Source organism: Eublepharis macularius, chromosome 7 (genome assembly GCF_028583425.1).
Source record: "Eublepharis macularius isolate TG4126 chromosome 7, MPM_Emac_v1.0, whole genome shotgun sequence".
NCBI classification, from domain to species: Eukaryota; Metazoa; Chordata; class Lepidosauria; order Squamata; family Eublepharidae; genus Eublepharis; species Eublepharis macularius.
In genome coordinates, this window is record NC_072796.1 from 78705917 (window position 1) to 78721881 (window position 15965).

Sequence of the window (15965 nt, forward strand, 5' to 3'; positions counted from 1 at the left end):
AATGGAGGGCAGCAGTTAAGAAAAACAAGCCAAAGCCCCTCTAGGCATATAGCCTAGGTGAATGGCTCTTTGGATGCCAAAGTATTTAAGAGCGAATTTCCTTTATTAGGTCAATATTCCGTTACATTCTGTATGTGATGTCTGAACAATTATGACTGGAACACACCTTTTAGAATATATAACACAGACACCCCAACACAGAATCATCTAACCACTTTTAATTTACTTCCAGTGTCTTACAATGTAGATGTATTCACCAATATTTCATGGACATTTTTCCAGAAATGGGTCTACTTTTTAATGTCCATATGTAGTTCGCTTGTGTTTGAGAAATGAGACCAAGTCTATACGGGGAATAGGGAGTTAGTTGCTTGATTCTCTGCCTTTGGGGTTCTACTTGGAAGTATAAATATGAATTCCACAGCTGTCTTTATGGAGTTTGCACATCACTTTTTTTGCTTTGCAAGACTTTTATGGTTTCCTAATAGATTTGATTTTTTAAAAACTCTTCATTCTAACTTTGCAAATATCCATGTCTGACTGACAGTATTATGGCTCAAGAGACACTTTAAAGCTGGAGTCACTTACTTAAGAATTTTCTTCCCTGTCATTTCAAATGTCATTCCTAAAACATTTATCTCAAGGCACTGTCATTGGACAAATAATAGGGTTGCATGATAGTAACTCCAATAGATATACCTCCACCAATTCAGCGGCAGGTCTTTCTGTTGGCTACTGGAGATAATAGGAGCGCTCAGATCCATCAGTAGATACAACCCGAAGGTCACACAGGTCACTATCAGAAATAGTACGGCCCGTACTCAGTAGAAGAATGACATGTTGTGATACAGAGTGAGTATCAGTAAATAGTGTTCCTTGTGAACCAATAATATACACTGAAAGATCAAGGAAAGAATCTATCTGAACATCTCTCAGCAAGCTCCATATACTACCACACAGTAGAGGGGAGACCATAATCATCCAGCTATTTTTTGAAGAAAGTTATCTTACTCCTACTGTCATGCAGAAAGGTCAAAGTAAATCATTCCCCTTTATTAAGGTGCTTACACGCCTTGCTAAAAAGATTCTTTCCATTTGATAGACCTGTGGGGGTGTTAAAGGTGATAGAATTAAAATAATATACGCAAGTCAATCTTCAGGACATTTACTTGTTCTTTCTCCTCACAGAGTACCATTGGTGAATGCCACACCATTTGGAACAGTTATTTCCACAGTACCCCAAAATAGTCAAGGCAATTTATAGAACAGATATGAAGGAAGAATTCCATTCCTGGCTGCCAGCACTGGATGACCTGCCGAATTCAAGTTACAATGAACAGGAAGGGAATAAGATAAGAAAGGAATAAAAGAAGCAAGGTAACATAAGTACTTGATTTAAGTACACACATGTTGTAATAGCTCGATTACAAGGTTACTGTGCTTTGCTGCTAAATTTACACTTGATTTTATCTGGAAGAATGCAGGCATATGTACAAAATCCAGATTGCCCCAGCAAATCAGCTTTAAAAAATGAAAGGTGGATAAGGAATCACAGAGAGGGGATGGTTACTGGAAAATAGTGTCAAGCACTTGGAATCACTTAGACTCTACACAGTAAGGGAGGATTCAGAAAACATGATGTTATTTGGAAGATTGAAAAGCAGGTAACAGGTTTGATTCTATGGCTCCTTTTGCTAAATGAGGAGCCTTTCCTGACAGGAACAAGACTCTGAATTAGCAAAAAAAATCATAGGATTTAAATCTATGATTTTTTATTGCTTGCTTGTTTGTTTTGCTGAGACACAAGGCATCCACCACTAATTGAGCAATTTAATAGATTGTGTGGACAGACAGCTAATCCTTAGTTTAAGTTTAGAGGATGGGATGGATCTGTCCGGGGTCTGAGCCCCAGCCCCCAGACTTGACAAGAGGGAACAGCAGGTCAACCGGGCTGACGGGCAAACAGAGGGGGCAGCCAGCAGACAGCAGGTCAACCGGTCAGCCAGCAGACAGCAGGTCAACTGGTCAGCCAGCAGACAGTAGGTCAACCGGCCTGACTGGCAAGCAGAGGGGGCAGCTGGGGGACAGCAGATCAACCCCTCTCACGGGCAAACGGAGCCAGAACCTGCCTGTGCCAGGGGGAAAGGGCAAAGGCCCAGAGCCCCAGACGGCAGGGGGAGGCAGAGGGAGGCCAGCTAGTCCCACTCCCCTGGGGAAGGAAAGGGGGCTAAGCAAGGCAGAAGGGAGCAAGGACAGAGGGATTGGGGGCCCAGCAGTCACCCACCCAAAGCCCTTACCTGAAGAGGAGAAGCAGCAGCCCCAACAGCCCAAAGCCACGCCCCAACTAGAAAATAGCAGCCTGGCCCAGGAGTTGCCAAAAGCCAAGCCACTCCAGGTGGGGGTATTGGAGGCACTCTGCAGGAAGCCCTGGGCAACCAGCCAAGGAGCCACAGCTGGACACACCTTCAGCCATCAACCCAACCAGGGAGGCTGGGCTGCTAGCCAGGGGACTGAAGCTGGGCATACCTTCAGCAATCAGCCAAGGCAGGGAGGCTGGGCAGCCAGGGAACAAGGCACAGCTGGCGCTGGTCAGTGGAGCCAGATCAGCTACCCAGCTGCAACTGCTTAGTGCAACCCAAGACCAGGCTGGAAGAGGGGTGGGACAGTAGAAGTTGGCTGGGAAGAGCCCTGAGGTGGTGGGTTTGAGGAGGAGTGATGGAGCGGAGTTGGAGTGGAGGGAAGCCAAGGAAAAGGCAAGAAGGAGAGTGGAGGCTTGAAGGAGAGTACTGGGAAGAAGAGATGGTGGAAGAAGCAGGGGGTAAGCAGGCCAGGTTGAGCAGGCCAGCGAGTGGATTGAGAGGGAGTCAGGGTGATGTATACCGCCCCTCCTTCCACAGAGCAGGGTCCTGCAGTATCCCTGGCCCCCCTGTGACATCAGAAGCAGACCGCCCAGCGCCACGCCCAGCGCCAGCTGCGGCAAGCCCTGACAAGTTGGTGGCCCGTACGGGGAGAGACGTTCTGACGCAAGTGCCAGGCAAGGGGCGGCCTCCCCAGGCCGCCGCCCCAGCAGAGCTCGGACTGGGGCGGGAGGAATGCCTGGATAGGATGTGGGGAAAGCTGGAGGCAGCCTACCAAGCCGCTCCAGCGGAAGTAGCACAGGCAGTGGAGCCGCGGATGCAAGCCGGCGTGCTCACAGAGGCCTCGCCAAGGGTTTGCGCCTTCGTGTGGGAAAGTAACCCACCGCCCGGCAAGCAGGTGCAGAGTCTATACGCCACCGTGAGGATAGGCCGGCTGATCCTACAAGCCCTATTGGACTCCGGGAGTGCAGTCTCAGCAATTCGACCCCAACTCCTCCCAGCTGCCACTCCAGCGCACCACTGGATCCCGGTGATGGATGTGATGGGCCGCACCCAGCCATACCCTACGGCCCTAATCACGGTAGAGTACCTAGGGGTCCGCCACCAAATGGAAGTTGCCCGGGTAGCCCACCTACCCGTGCCAATGCTGCTGGGAAGAGATGCCCCGGGGTTCTTCAGGCTCCTCAAGCAGGCAGCGGAGAAATTGGGAAGAGACGCCCCCAGGATCGCCGGACTAAGGCCGGAGGCGGCAGGGGAATTGGCAGACCCACAAGTTGCCACTGCTCTGCAAGTGGAGGAGGCCGATGACCCGGGCGAGGCTCCCTCCACCAGAATAGGGACAGGACCCCGGACTGAAGACCCATCTGGGCCTTCGGCCGATCGCCCATTCTGTGACGCCCAAGGGGCAGATGAGTCCTTGCAGCACTTGCGAGAAACAGCAGCTCGTGAGGAGGAGCTAGTGCGGGATGAGCGGAGGTCCCAATGGTTCCCGTGCATCGAGAAGCAAGGAGGGGTTTGGGTTCGCATAGCTCGTGCCCCAAATGGCCAGGGAGAGGTCCGCCAGCTATTGGTGCCGGCGGCCTACCAGGCTGAAGTCCTCCACACGGCCCATGAGCATGCGTGGGCCGGGCATCTGGGGCACCACAAGACCCTGAAGAAGATCCTCGAGCAGTTCTTGGCCCTCTGTGAATGCCGACGTGAAGGACCACTGCCGCTCGTGTCCCACCTGCCAGCGGGTGGCAGCCCGCTGCCCACCGAAGGCCCCCCTCTCCTCACTACCCATCATGGAGACGCCCTTCCAATGCATCACGATGGACTTCATCGGACCGCTGCCATGCACACCCCGGGGGCACTGCTTTGCCCTGGTGATTGTGGACTATGCCACGCGGTTCCCTGAGGTCATCCCGCTGAGGACCATGCAGACCCCGGGGGTGGTCCGGGCACTGTCCAAGCTCTTCGCGATGGTGGGGCTGCCAGATGAAATCTTGTAAAAGTAAGGATTTTCAAAGATCCAAGTCTTGCTCTTGCACTGGCAATGGCTTTCCTTCTTTAAGTCTCTTTAATGAAGGCCGGGAGATGTGCAACTTAGGGGTTTTCCACATGAGATTTTTTCATTGGTTCTGGCACCATATTGCTTCAATTTGTCCCCTTAGTTCTATAGGCGTTTTCCCCTGCTTTAGGTTTCACTTCAAGTTTTTTGGGCTTTCCCCAGGTTTTTTACCAGTTCTTTTGAGACCACTTTTACCCTAATCTTTTTTGGGAAGCCAATTTTCAGTTAATTTTTTTCCTTGTGCATAATGTTTCTTTTGGTTTTGTTTGTTCCACCAATCTTCAGCCCACTTTTCAATGACTGGACATTCTTCATTGTCAAATCATTCCACCCCCTGCTTTCCTTTTCCCCTTCCTAGTTTTGTTTTGATCTTTTAAAATGGTCAATTTCAAACTGTTGTAATGATAAGTTCAGCAGATTCTTTAAGTTCCCATATTTCACTTAAACAAAAGTAAGTCTCTAGGAGAGATGGGCATGAACCAGGAAAAAAATGAACCATGTGGTTTGTGGTTCATCAAATTTCATGAATGACAAACCATGAACTTTCACAAACCTGCCTCCCCAGTTCGTGGTTCATTTGGTTCATGAAAACATCACATCCAGGTCAGAAAATCATCACTTCTGGGTCAGCAGGATGTCACTTCTGGGCCAGCAGAAGGTCTGCAGGAAGTCCCTCCCCTGTTGTCTAGGAATCTGATTGATCAGCATCAGGCTGTCTGCAGTGATAAACCAAAAAATGAACCAAACAAACCAGCCCAAAGTTTGTGGCGATTCATCAGAAATGGGATCTGATGAACTGCTTGTTCGTGAACCATGAGCCGGCATGGTTCATCATGAATTTTGGTTCGTATTTTGGTTCGTGCTCATCTCTAGTCTCTAGGCCCTCCCCTTGAGGAGATATAAGGAAAAAGGTATATATACGCAATGGAAGGGACTAGAGATTTTTTTTAAAATGAAAGCTGGGAATTCAGAGAATTTGCCGCATCTTTTATAATAACATTAGGGCGATCTATTGATATGAAACTGATGATTTTAAAAAAATTGCAAAAGCCCTGGAAAACTAGGGGAGGGGGGCACTTCTGGCACCAGAAAAAGTAGTATGGTTTGAAAAGCACATAGCCATCACTGCTCTGGGCTCTGATCCAGCAGAGGTTGGCTTGCCCTGCCAGTGCTGGCCTTCACATCCTGGGTCTGGGTCAGCCCAGGTAGGGCTCTTTGGCTTGGACTGAGAGTGGGTATGGGTGCTAGAGCTGCTCCCCTTTTTGGCTTCCCCATGCAAAGACTTCCCTATGTGTTCATTTTCCGTCTTTAAAAAAAATCTGCCCTTATATCAATGTATTGACCTATTTATAGATGCATGCACCAAAAATAAAGGGTGTGTGTGCATGTTTTGATATCACTAATGATGCCACCAATGATGACAATGCCCTCACTTGAAAATCTTGATAATTTAAGGCACATGCAGAACAAAATAAACCAACTCCACAATTGTAAAAATGCAAAGGAAGTACAGGTATGCGGAATAACTGTATCCAAATCGATCCCTATGCTTGGGAATCAACTACTAAGAAAATCAGGAATAAATCAAGTGTGCAGAAAAGCCTTAGTCTGCCATCTGCTACAGAGGATTGGCTTTTTTGAAGGATGACAGATGGAAAGAGTCAATCAGACAATCCATTCTCAAGAGCTTGCAAGATGAACTGAACACTTGTTATGGACCACAGCATAGGTGGTATATGCTTGACATCACTAGTGATCCAATGAATATTCAAGGTTGTCTGTTTTGGGAAGTGAAAATCATTCACAGCTGCAAAAGAAGCATCTCAAATAAAGCAACAGTTTTTGAACAGTTATCAAGAATGCATTAAATAGAAAGTATGCCTCATCATGAAAAATGTTGCTCAATTAAGCTTATTACAAAAAATGGAGAAGATATGACAATAGACTGGCATTCTGTGAAACTTTAAGCTGGTACAAAAATAGCAAAGTAGAAACAATGCACCAACAGTACAGTTCAGTGTGCTTTCCAATCAAGACACATGAACAATTAAGCCAGATCTTTTTGTTGTTAAATGAGGAACAATGAACAATAATGTTGGGATCCAAACAAACATGCAGACCAAGAAAAAGTGTGAGAAAACCTGCCCTGTAAAATTTGCATATCCAGGTTTTTAATAAATATCCAAAAAACTGCAATGATTTTGTTCCTTGATTGGAAAGTATAGTATCTCCTATTGGGGGGGGGGGTGTTGTAATAAAAACAGTTATTGCTGAATTTTACCACTATCACCACTTTTCTGGAAGAATTTGGAAGATTTCAGTATTGTAAAGAGGGTTGCCAGTAGAGATGGGCATGAACAGGAAAAATATGAACATGATGTTCATTGTTCGTTGCCATCCACAAACAGGGACTCACAAAAAACCACGAGAATGGCCCTGTTCACAAACATATTCATGGTTGGCTGTTCATAGGGGCCAGCAGGCTCTCCTCCAGCCGTCATCCAAGTCAAGATCCCTTCTGCACCACTCCCAGAAACCTGAACTGAGCAGGCAACAGGAAAGGTACCAATAATAAATAATAGCTTGGCCCCAGAGCCTGGCAGCAGCCCTGGAACTTGAAGGGGTAGATCCCTATCCCACCACACACAAAGAAAATTCGAGCTCTTATGCATTCTTTCCATCAAAATGCCAACAGCAACTGTCTCTCCACTGTCTGCAAAGTCAGAGCTGGGAGCCCAGCTCCCCCCTGGTCTTTGATCCCTTGTAACAAATTTGGAGCTTCACACTTGAAAGGAAGACCTGCCTATCAAGCTAAATTGGGCTTAAACTGGGGTTTCCAGGGCAACAGCAGCAGTTCAGATAGAGTTCAGGCAACCCTCCCTAAGTTGCCAAGGGAATTGATTTCAGGTGCCAGACTGTCTGGCTTGATGAACAGCAAGGAACAGCAACAAATGAGCCTTGCAACAATCACCTGTTCATTTAGAATGGGGCCTCACAAACAGCTTGTTCACGAACAGCAGATTAGGCTGTTTGTGTTTTTTTTTGTTCATATTGCTGTACATGCCCATCTCTAGTTGCCAGGCACAGCTTGCCAACTGTGGGGTGATGGGGGAAGTAAGGATTTCTGTATTGCAGGGGAGAGATATCATTGCAGAAAGATATCATTTCTGGTGCAACCTAGAAGTGGCACCATTGTGCTCGGGGTGATGATAGATAACAAAAAAAAAGAAGAGAACCCCCACAATAAATGCTTCATAGGGAGCTGTTATCAAAAAAGTTTTGTGTGATATTAGTATGACACAGATCAGGCTGGATTATTTATTTCTGATTATTTATTGGTATTTATCCGAACATTTTTAGACAGTATGAATTTTAGATTTTGTATATCTATTTCTAGATAATTATTTAATACTATTTATTATTGTTATTAATGAATATGCATATTTAATGGATGGAGGTTTGTCTGTTCTGAGAGCTAGTATGCCTTTAAGAGCAATTTGAGTGTGAGCGTCTGGTATTTAGGAGGATCAGACATGCAGGTGCTTAACTAATTGGTCATTAATATGTTGTTTCATGTTTAGAAAGTGAAAGAAAGACATCATGTGTGAGTCCTAATTTTATTTTAAGCAGTTTGTTTCTGTTCAGAATATTGTTGTGTGGCATGTAATTTTGGTATTTTATAGATTATGGAGCAAAGTCTGGCATTCTTGAAAAAGATCACGAAACAAGGATCAAGCCAGGCTCCTTGTTGAATTGCACGGCTGCTACAGTATCCGAATCACATGGCTATAGGAGACTTGGCTATCTGCAAAATATAAATGGCACATTAGAAGAAAGTTTGAACCTTATGTGGACTTAACTTGTTAATTGTTAACTTAATAAGTTAACAATTAAATTGTTAACAATTAACTTGTTAATTGTTAGAAACCTTCCTGTTGGAAACGAAATTCAGAAATGTATGTTATGTATTTACATTGTTACTGGATGTTATGAATTATTACAGGATGTTTTATTCTCTGTTTTTTCTATTCTTTTTCTGTTTTCTATACCTCAATTTAGTTTTTTTTTCATTTCCTTTATAACTGTATGTTTTATAATTATGTTGAATTTTCAATAAAAGTTATTAAAAATGAATTGTAATAAGATGTTGATGGTGTATCATTGTGAATTTAATTGATATTTTGCACTTGCACCTTATATAAACACAGATCCACAATTACAAATTGTCTCTTTAATTGTTCCTTAAATGTTGCTGAAGTGAAACTTCTATTCCCTACGAAGTGTTTATTGTGGAGGTTCTCTCCTTTTTTCATCTATATTTGCCATGATACTTCATTGTTTTGTACTGTCTTATTTGGAGGTGATGATCGAGCATCATTCAGCATGATGACATTAGTTCCAGGTTGCACTGAAAGTAACATCATCATGCCACAGATACTGATCATACCCCCATTCCACTGAGACATTTCCTCACACCACCTAGCTAAGGCAACAGGAGCTGGGGTGCGGGAGGTCCACCACCCCAGTGTAAAGCTGGAAACCATACTTATAAACAACTTGTAAGCAACTATCATGCAGATGTTCCAATCTAAACTTGTTTGGCCATACTAGCTGCAAAATGTGGTGCAAAACTGGAAGTAAGAGCATTACATCAACTTAACACTCTATGGTTAAAGCACAGTTTTTAGTTGGAGTAAGCAAAACCTTATGTAAAAAAAAGAGAAACAGATCCTTCAGGGAGCAGCAAGCTTTAGCTAGGCAGAAATATAAGGGAGTACCTCCTTTCTAAATGAGCTTTTCCTTGTCTGTTTGCAGAAGGCTATGCTTAATCCTTTCTTCTAGAACTCCCCACACACTCTCTTAACTAGTAACTATCTCTTATCTTTCCTATCCAGTTTCTTGGTTTCATAAATAAAGCTTTTGTTACTCTTTTAGTCAGTTCAGTGTCCTAACTGCTATATAGGCACTCTGCCAACAGTTTTGTGCTGGAAGTGATGCTAGCAAACACCCCCATTTCTCCCTACCAGCCTCTGAAGTGGCACCAGGGAACTGTGGGACAATGCTGGGAGGTTTCCTGCTATAGCAGGCAACCAGGCTCCCCCATTCAATGTCAAGTTACAGCAGGTGGGTTTTTTTGTACCTTTCTCACCTAAGTTGTCTAATACATTTTCATTCTGTTTGTTCAATGTTTTGTTTTGTTTTTTCATTTTTTTCATACCACTTTTGATGTGATAAAACTATTGGCTGACTGCTCATTCAGTTCTTTTACATGGCATTGCCTATGAAAAACCTGAGCTCTGTTTGCAGACCTTGTCTTCTAGCAACAAAACAATTTTGTGAAAGGGAAGCTTTACTTCTGTAGCAAGCTAAGTTGGGACTTTTGCAGTGCATTCCTTTTAAGGGCTTTAGATGGGTAGCCATATTGGTCTGCAATAGAACAGCAGGATTAGAGTCCAGTGACACTTTAGAGGCAAATAAAATATTCATGGAAGGGAGCTTTAACTCACAAAAGCTTATATCCTGAAAATCTTTTTGATCTCTAAGGTGCAAATGGACTTTAATCCTGCTTTTAAGGGATGTTTCCCCTTTCCTCTCCTCTTTCCTTCAAACATTGTTAGAAATCGCAGTGTGTATAAGAGTGTGCTTGTGAGCTCTCTCCAAATGCAGATTTTTTCCTAGTCATGAATAGAGATGGGCATGAACAGCAATACGAACAGAAAAAACCCACGAACAGCCCAATCTGCTGTTCGCGAACAAGCTGTTCACGAGGCCCCATTCTAAACGAGCAGGTGGTGGTCATTGCAAGCCTTGTTTGTTGCTGTTCGTCTTGCTGTTCGTCAAGCCAGACAGTCTGGCACTTGCAATCAATTCCCTTGGCAACTTAGGCAGGGATTGTCTGAACTCTGTCTGAACTGCTGCTGTTGCCCTGGAAACCCCAATCTAAGCCCAATTTAGCTTGATAGGCAGGTTTTCCTTTCAAGTGTGGAGCTCCAAATTTGTTACAAGGGATCAAAGACCAGGTGGGGAGGGGGGCTCCCAGCTCCGACTTTGCAGACAGTGGAGAGACAATTGCTGTTGGCATTTTGATAGAGAGAGTGCATTGGAGCTTGAATTTTCTTTGTGTGTGGTGGGATAGGGATCTACCCCTTCAAGTTCCAGGGCTACTCCCTGCTCAGGTAAGGTTTCTGAGAGTGGTGTGGTAGGGATCTACCCCTTCAAGTTCCAGAGCTGCTGCCAGGCTCTGGGGCCAAGCTATTATTTATTATTGGTACCTTTCCTGTTGCCTGCTCAGGTAGGGTTTCTGGGAGTAGCGTGGTAGGGATCTACCCACCCTCAGGTTTCAGGGCTGCTGCCAGGCTCTGGGGCCAAGCTATTATTTATTATTGGTACCTTTCCTGGTGCCTGCTCAGGTCAGGTTTCTGGGAGTGGTGCAGTAGGGATCTAGACTTGAATAATGGCTGGAGGAGAGCCTGCTGGCCCCCACGAACAACCAACCATGAACATGTTCGTGAACAGGGCCATATTTGTGGTTGCTCGTGAGTCCCTGTTCGTGGATGGCAATGAACAACAAACATCATGTTCATTTTTTTTCCTGTTCGTGCCCATCTCTAGTTATGAAGATTTATGGCAGGAGACTAGATATTAATTTGCTCTAACTCAGTTGCTATCACTTTATAAAAGATGAAAAGTATTCCATTGTTCTTTCTTTTACTTGCCACCCTTGCCACTCATTCCTTTCTTTTATAAAAAGTGTACTTTCAATATCCTCTTGGCTATAACAATACAGTCACTGTCCACAAAGCCTAATATAATTAGACTCATCCTGCTTGTGCCTTTTATGAATTCTGCAGTGTGCTCCATTGCTATGGTAACAATAATTTCACCTTGTCACTTTGCCTGTTTTTGAGGTTGTGTTTATTGAAGCTAAGGCTAGTGGATCCAGAATCTGATTAGCACAGATGTGTCTGAGCTGTGTCTTTGAAAGCAGAAACAGAGTTAGTAGAAGCTGACACTCAGGATGACTAGTGTGTTGTGGAAGAAGCACCGCTCGTTAGGATGCCTCATCCTGACTGACCCAAGCATGGTATGAGTGTTCTCCTCTGGTGGGGCTGCCTCTCTGCTGCGTTGATGGTGAAAACCCAGGAAGCCAGACATAATAATGAGTTTCAACACACATTCAGATGTGTCCAAAAGAAATGGATTTATAAAAGTAAAATGTTTGACTGGAGAGACTATTTGAACTTTCCAGTATGTGTTTTTTAAACTTAAGTATATAGAGACACACAGGTTTGAGGAACAGCCCTTATCAAGCATTTGAATAATTGCATGCCTATTTGTTGTGTGTGTGCTTGTGAGTGAAACGAGGGGATTCACCCAAGGTTAAGCACACTTTAGTCTCAAGTTTTTATTTAGTTTCTGGTAACCTGAAAAAGCAGCATAGTATAGTCCAATCTCATCAGATCTTGGAAGCTAAGCAGGGGTTGACCCTGGTCAGTGCTTGGTCAGGGGACCACCAAAGAAGATTGGGGTTGCTTTGCAGAAGAACGCAATGGTAAACCACCTCTGCAAAAGGCAAACCACCTCACTTGCCTTGAAGAACTTCTGGATGTGGTCATCATAAGTGAGTTGCACCTTTACAGTGGACACGCACGTGCATGCACACGCACACACACATCCACACACAAAAATAAAGATTATCCCAGACTCTTCCAGGAACACATGCATTTACTGATATGTTGGAAAATATAAAAATATGTGAACTGTCCAAAATAATGATTCAGAAGGAGAATCTGAACAATTAGGGCTAGCAGGGTTTTAGTCCAGTGGCACCATAAAGATAAACAAGATTTTCACAGTGTAAGCTTTCAAGAGTCAGAGCTTCCCTCTTAGAGACCTGTTGGTCTCTAAGGTGCCACTGGATTCAGATCCTGCTGTTCCACTGCAGACCAACATGGCTATCTACCTAAACTATTAAGGCTACAGTCTTGTACTTATTAACATAGCACATAATCCCACTAAGAATTGAGTTTCATGTTGCTAGCATTCCAAAACAGTTTCTGTGATCAGAGTTAATTCACACAGCCACTGGAAGCATTGGGAATCTTCTTTTTCTTTCAGATTGTTTGGAGCTAACAGGATATACAAACGGCCCCCCAAAGGGCCGAGTGATTTCATATTCAGCCCTGAGAAAGCTCGTGACTGAGTCCTCAAATGATCTGATCTCCCTATTATAATAGAAAATATTTGCTTGACTATAGATGAGCACTGTGGCTGTATTCTATTCTGCTTTTTCTTACTGTTGTGTTCTATTCAGAAGAATAATCTTTCAAAGAACAGGCAAGAACTATGGGAAATGGAAGATGGAGATAACTAGGCAGACAGAACATAGTTGTGAATGTACCAAAGAGAGCTATTAATTGTTTTTCTTCAGTAAAATGTATCATATTGGTGGTATATCTTAGCAGAAAAAGACAGACAACTCTGGAAGCTTGAAGGAACAAAGGTCAGTGTTGGGAGAATTTAGTGGTTGGGGGGTGTCCCGGTTCCCCCCTCTTGGCAGCCCCTTGGTTCTTTCTGGCTTCTGTGACTACTCACTAAGGCCTGTGGGGAGTGAATCAAGAATAGCTTTAACCTCCCCTCACTTTCCCTTCGTTCACCTGTCGTCCCAGTGACATGAGCAAACAATACTGCAAAGAAAAGTTCTTAACTATCTTCAAGGTTTATCATGAATAACAGAATAGTACAATGGAATGTTACATATAGTACTGAATTATGGTGGTATTTGGTCAAACTGCCATTACAGATTACAGGTGCCAGGCAGGACGGGCAATGTTTACAGAAATACAGTTACAGAGTCCTAACCTATAAACCTTATGACAGACCGAAAGAAAGATCTAACTTAACAGAATGCTATAGCCTAATAAAGCAAACCCTTACATAGAACTTAACACAGCTAAAAACCTAAGATCTTACTTCCTAACTTACACTTTATACTAAGTCCCTAACACCTTAAAAAAACCTAACACTTTACCCTAATAGCTCGCTTAGAAATCTTCTGCAGGTACCTGCACTTACCTTCTGGAAAGCCCCCTCTGGACCAACTTGGGTCTCTTGTGGGCTTCCCAGAGACCACTTGTTGGCAGACACCAATGCATGTGTCTCCCCAAGGAGTGGCAAAGGACTAGCTGCTTGGTTAGTCTTTTTATAGATTAGTCCTCGGTTTTCTGATTGGTTGGTAGCTGATTGGCTAATACCTTTTTGAAAGATTGATTGGTTGATGTCACCTTGGTAGGTGTCACTCTAATTTTGCTGGATCACAATTGGTCAGTGGCACTTCTGACCAGGTGACTCTTGTTAGCCAATGGGGTTGGTTCTGAGGTTCTTCAGGTTGCTCGTCCTTTGGGCTAAAAATAGCTCCTGGAGTCATTCCCAGTACCTAGTGGAATGCAGTACTCAGCATTTTGTGTAAAACCTAAAAGTGACTATCTTTCTCTGCTCAGCTAGAAAGGGAGGGGGAAGAGTGAACTTTTACCCAGATATCACAGTTCAGGTCTTCTTCCATCAGTCTTATATGTCAGAGCTGAATATCTTCCTCCAGTTTAATACTCTTTATTAATTATGCCTAATTTATGCTAAAGCAAACTACTGCAGACTTCTGCCAGCTCTCCCATAGGTTTTTAGTGCACATGAACCTAAAGTAAGAACTTTTGGAAGTTGCTTTTTAATTCAGAGTTAATTTTGTTTGTGGGGTTTGGGTTCAAAACAAGCCAAACTCTAAAATTCTGTTTACAGTCAGCAGTGCATGCATATGTCAAGCATTTTTAAAAGCTTTTACAGTTTTTCTGTAATTCTGCATGGGAACAGCATGCTTCCTCATCACGCCAGAAAATGACATCATTTCTGGGGCAGTGGGGTACTTACCCACATCCACCCATCATGCCAGAAAATGATGTTATTTTCCAATGCAACTGTGCCAGGGGACAATTCACTAAAAATCACCCCCAAACACTAAGTTCGGGGTAATTTTTAGTGAATTGTCCCAAGTACAACTTGTAGTTTCCACATCACACTGAAACATGATGTCATTTTCTGGCATGACGGGTGGATGCAGGGTAATTACCCCCTCTCCCAGTTTGGCCCCTGGAGAACCTTTATGAAACCTGGATTAAGATTTTTTTTTTTAAAAAAAAGTATAACTCTGTAGCAAAATACATGACAGACCTTTAATGAAAGTAGCACTGCTAACTAATTTCTTATGATGAAGTTGGACAAGGAAAGCATTTTAGGGGACAAACTTGTCCAGGAGCTCCAGCCTGTTGTTCTCAACTCTTACTCACCTTGAATAGCCCAGGGATACTTGAAGACCGGATTGTTCATCTCCTAAATTACTCAGAGGTCATAATTAGAGAATCAATCATTGATCAAGATGTTAGGATGTGTCCGTTTGCATGATTACACTGTTTTATGATCTGTTGTCATTGCCTCCTCTACTTATAAAAGGCACCATTAAAAGAAAAAAAGCTTGAGATTTTGAAGTACAACTTAATGCTTATCTTCATTTGCCTAAGATCGCAGCTATTCTTGGCCTAATTCTTGTAACCACTGCAAAAATAGATGCCACTGCCTGTGAAGGTGGAAAAAGCAGGCAATGCATCCAATGCTGGTCATTTAAAAGTGGCTATCTGACTATAGTGGAACTGCAAGTGCGTCTATGGCCGTTTCCATACGGCTTACCTTGTTCCGAAAAACAGCAAAATCTCACGCGAAATCTCACGAGAAGACACTGTTATCACGTCTTCTTGTGTGGTAACAGTGTCTTCTCGCATGATTTCATGCGAGATTTTGCTGTTTTCCGGAACAAGGTAAGCCATGTGGAAATGGCCTATGTTTGACAAACAGGTTAATTTTATGACCAAGACATGATCTCAAGAGATACACGCTCTTTTCTGATAGGTAAAGGTAGGTAAGGTAAAGTAGTCCCCTGTGCAAACACTGAGTCATTACTGACCCATGGGGGGGGGGGGGGGATGTTGCATTACGATGTTTTCTTGGCAGACTTTTTACGGGGTGGTTTGCCATTGCCTTCTGCAGTCATCTATACTTTCCTACTACCCCAGGAAACTGGGTACGCATTTTACTGACCTCGGAAGGATGGAAGGCTGAGTCAACCTTGAGCTGGCTACATGAACCCGGCTTCCGTCAGGATCTAACTCAAGTCATGAGCAGAGCTTGGGCTGCAGTACTTCAGCTTACCTCTCTGAGCCATGAGGCTCTTCTTTTCTGATAACTGAGACAATTTCATTCAAACACAAAAATCACCAAGATGCAACATATGCATGTGTTACTTACTACTGGGACGTGGAAAGTATTCTAGGGAGCACATCTGTTGAGAAGTGCTGGACCAAAGTTGCTTGACACGCTGTCTAAGACACATTTTGACAAAATCTCCAAGATGATCTGATAAAGGGAAGACCTTGTCTTTAAGCAAAGAAATATGATCACAGTAGTTCAACTGGCCATCATGTTCTGTGTCTAATTTCTCAGTATTTCTGAACCCG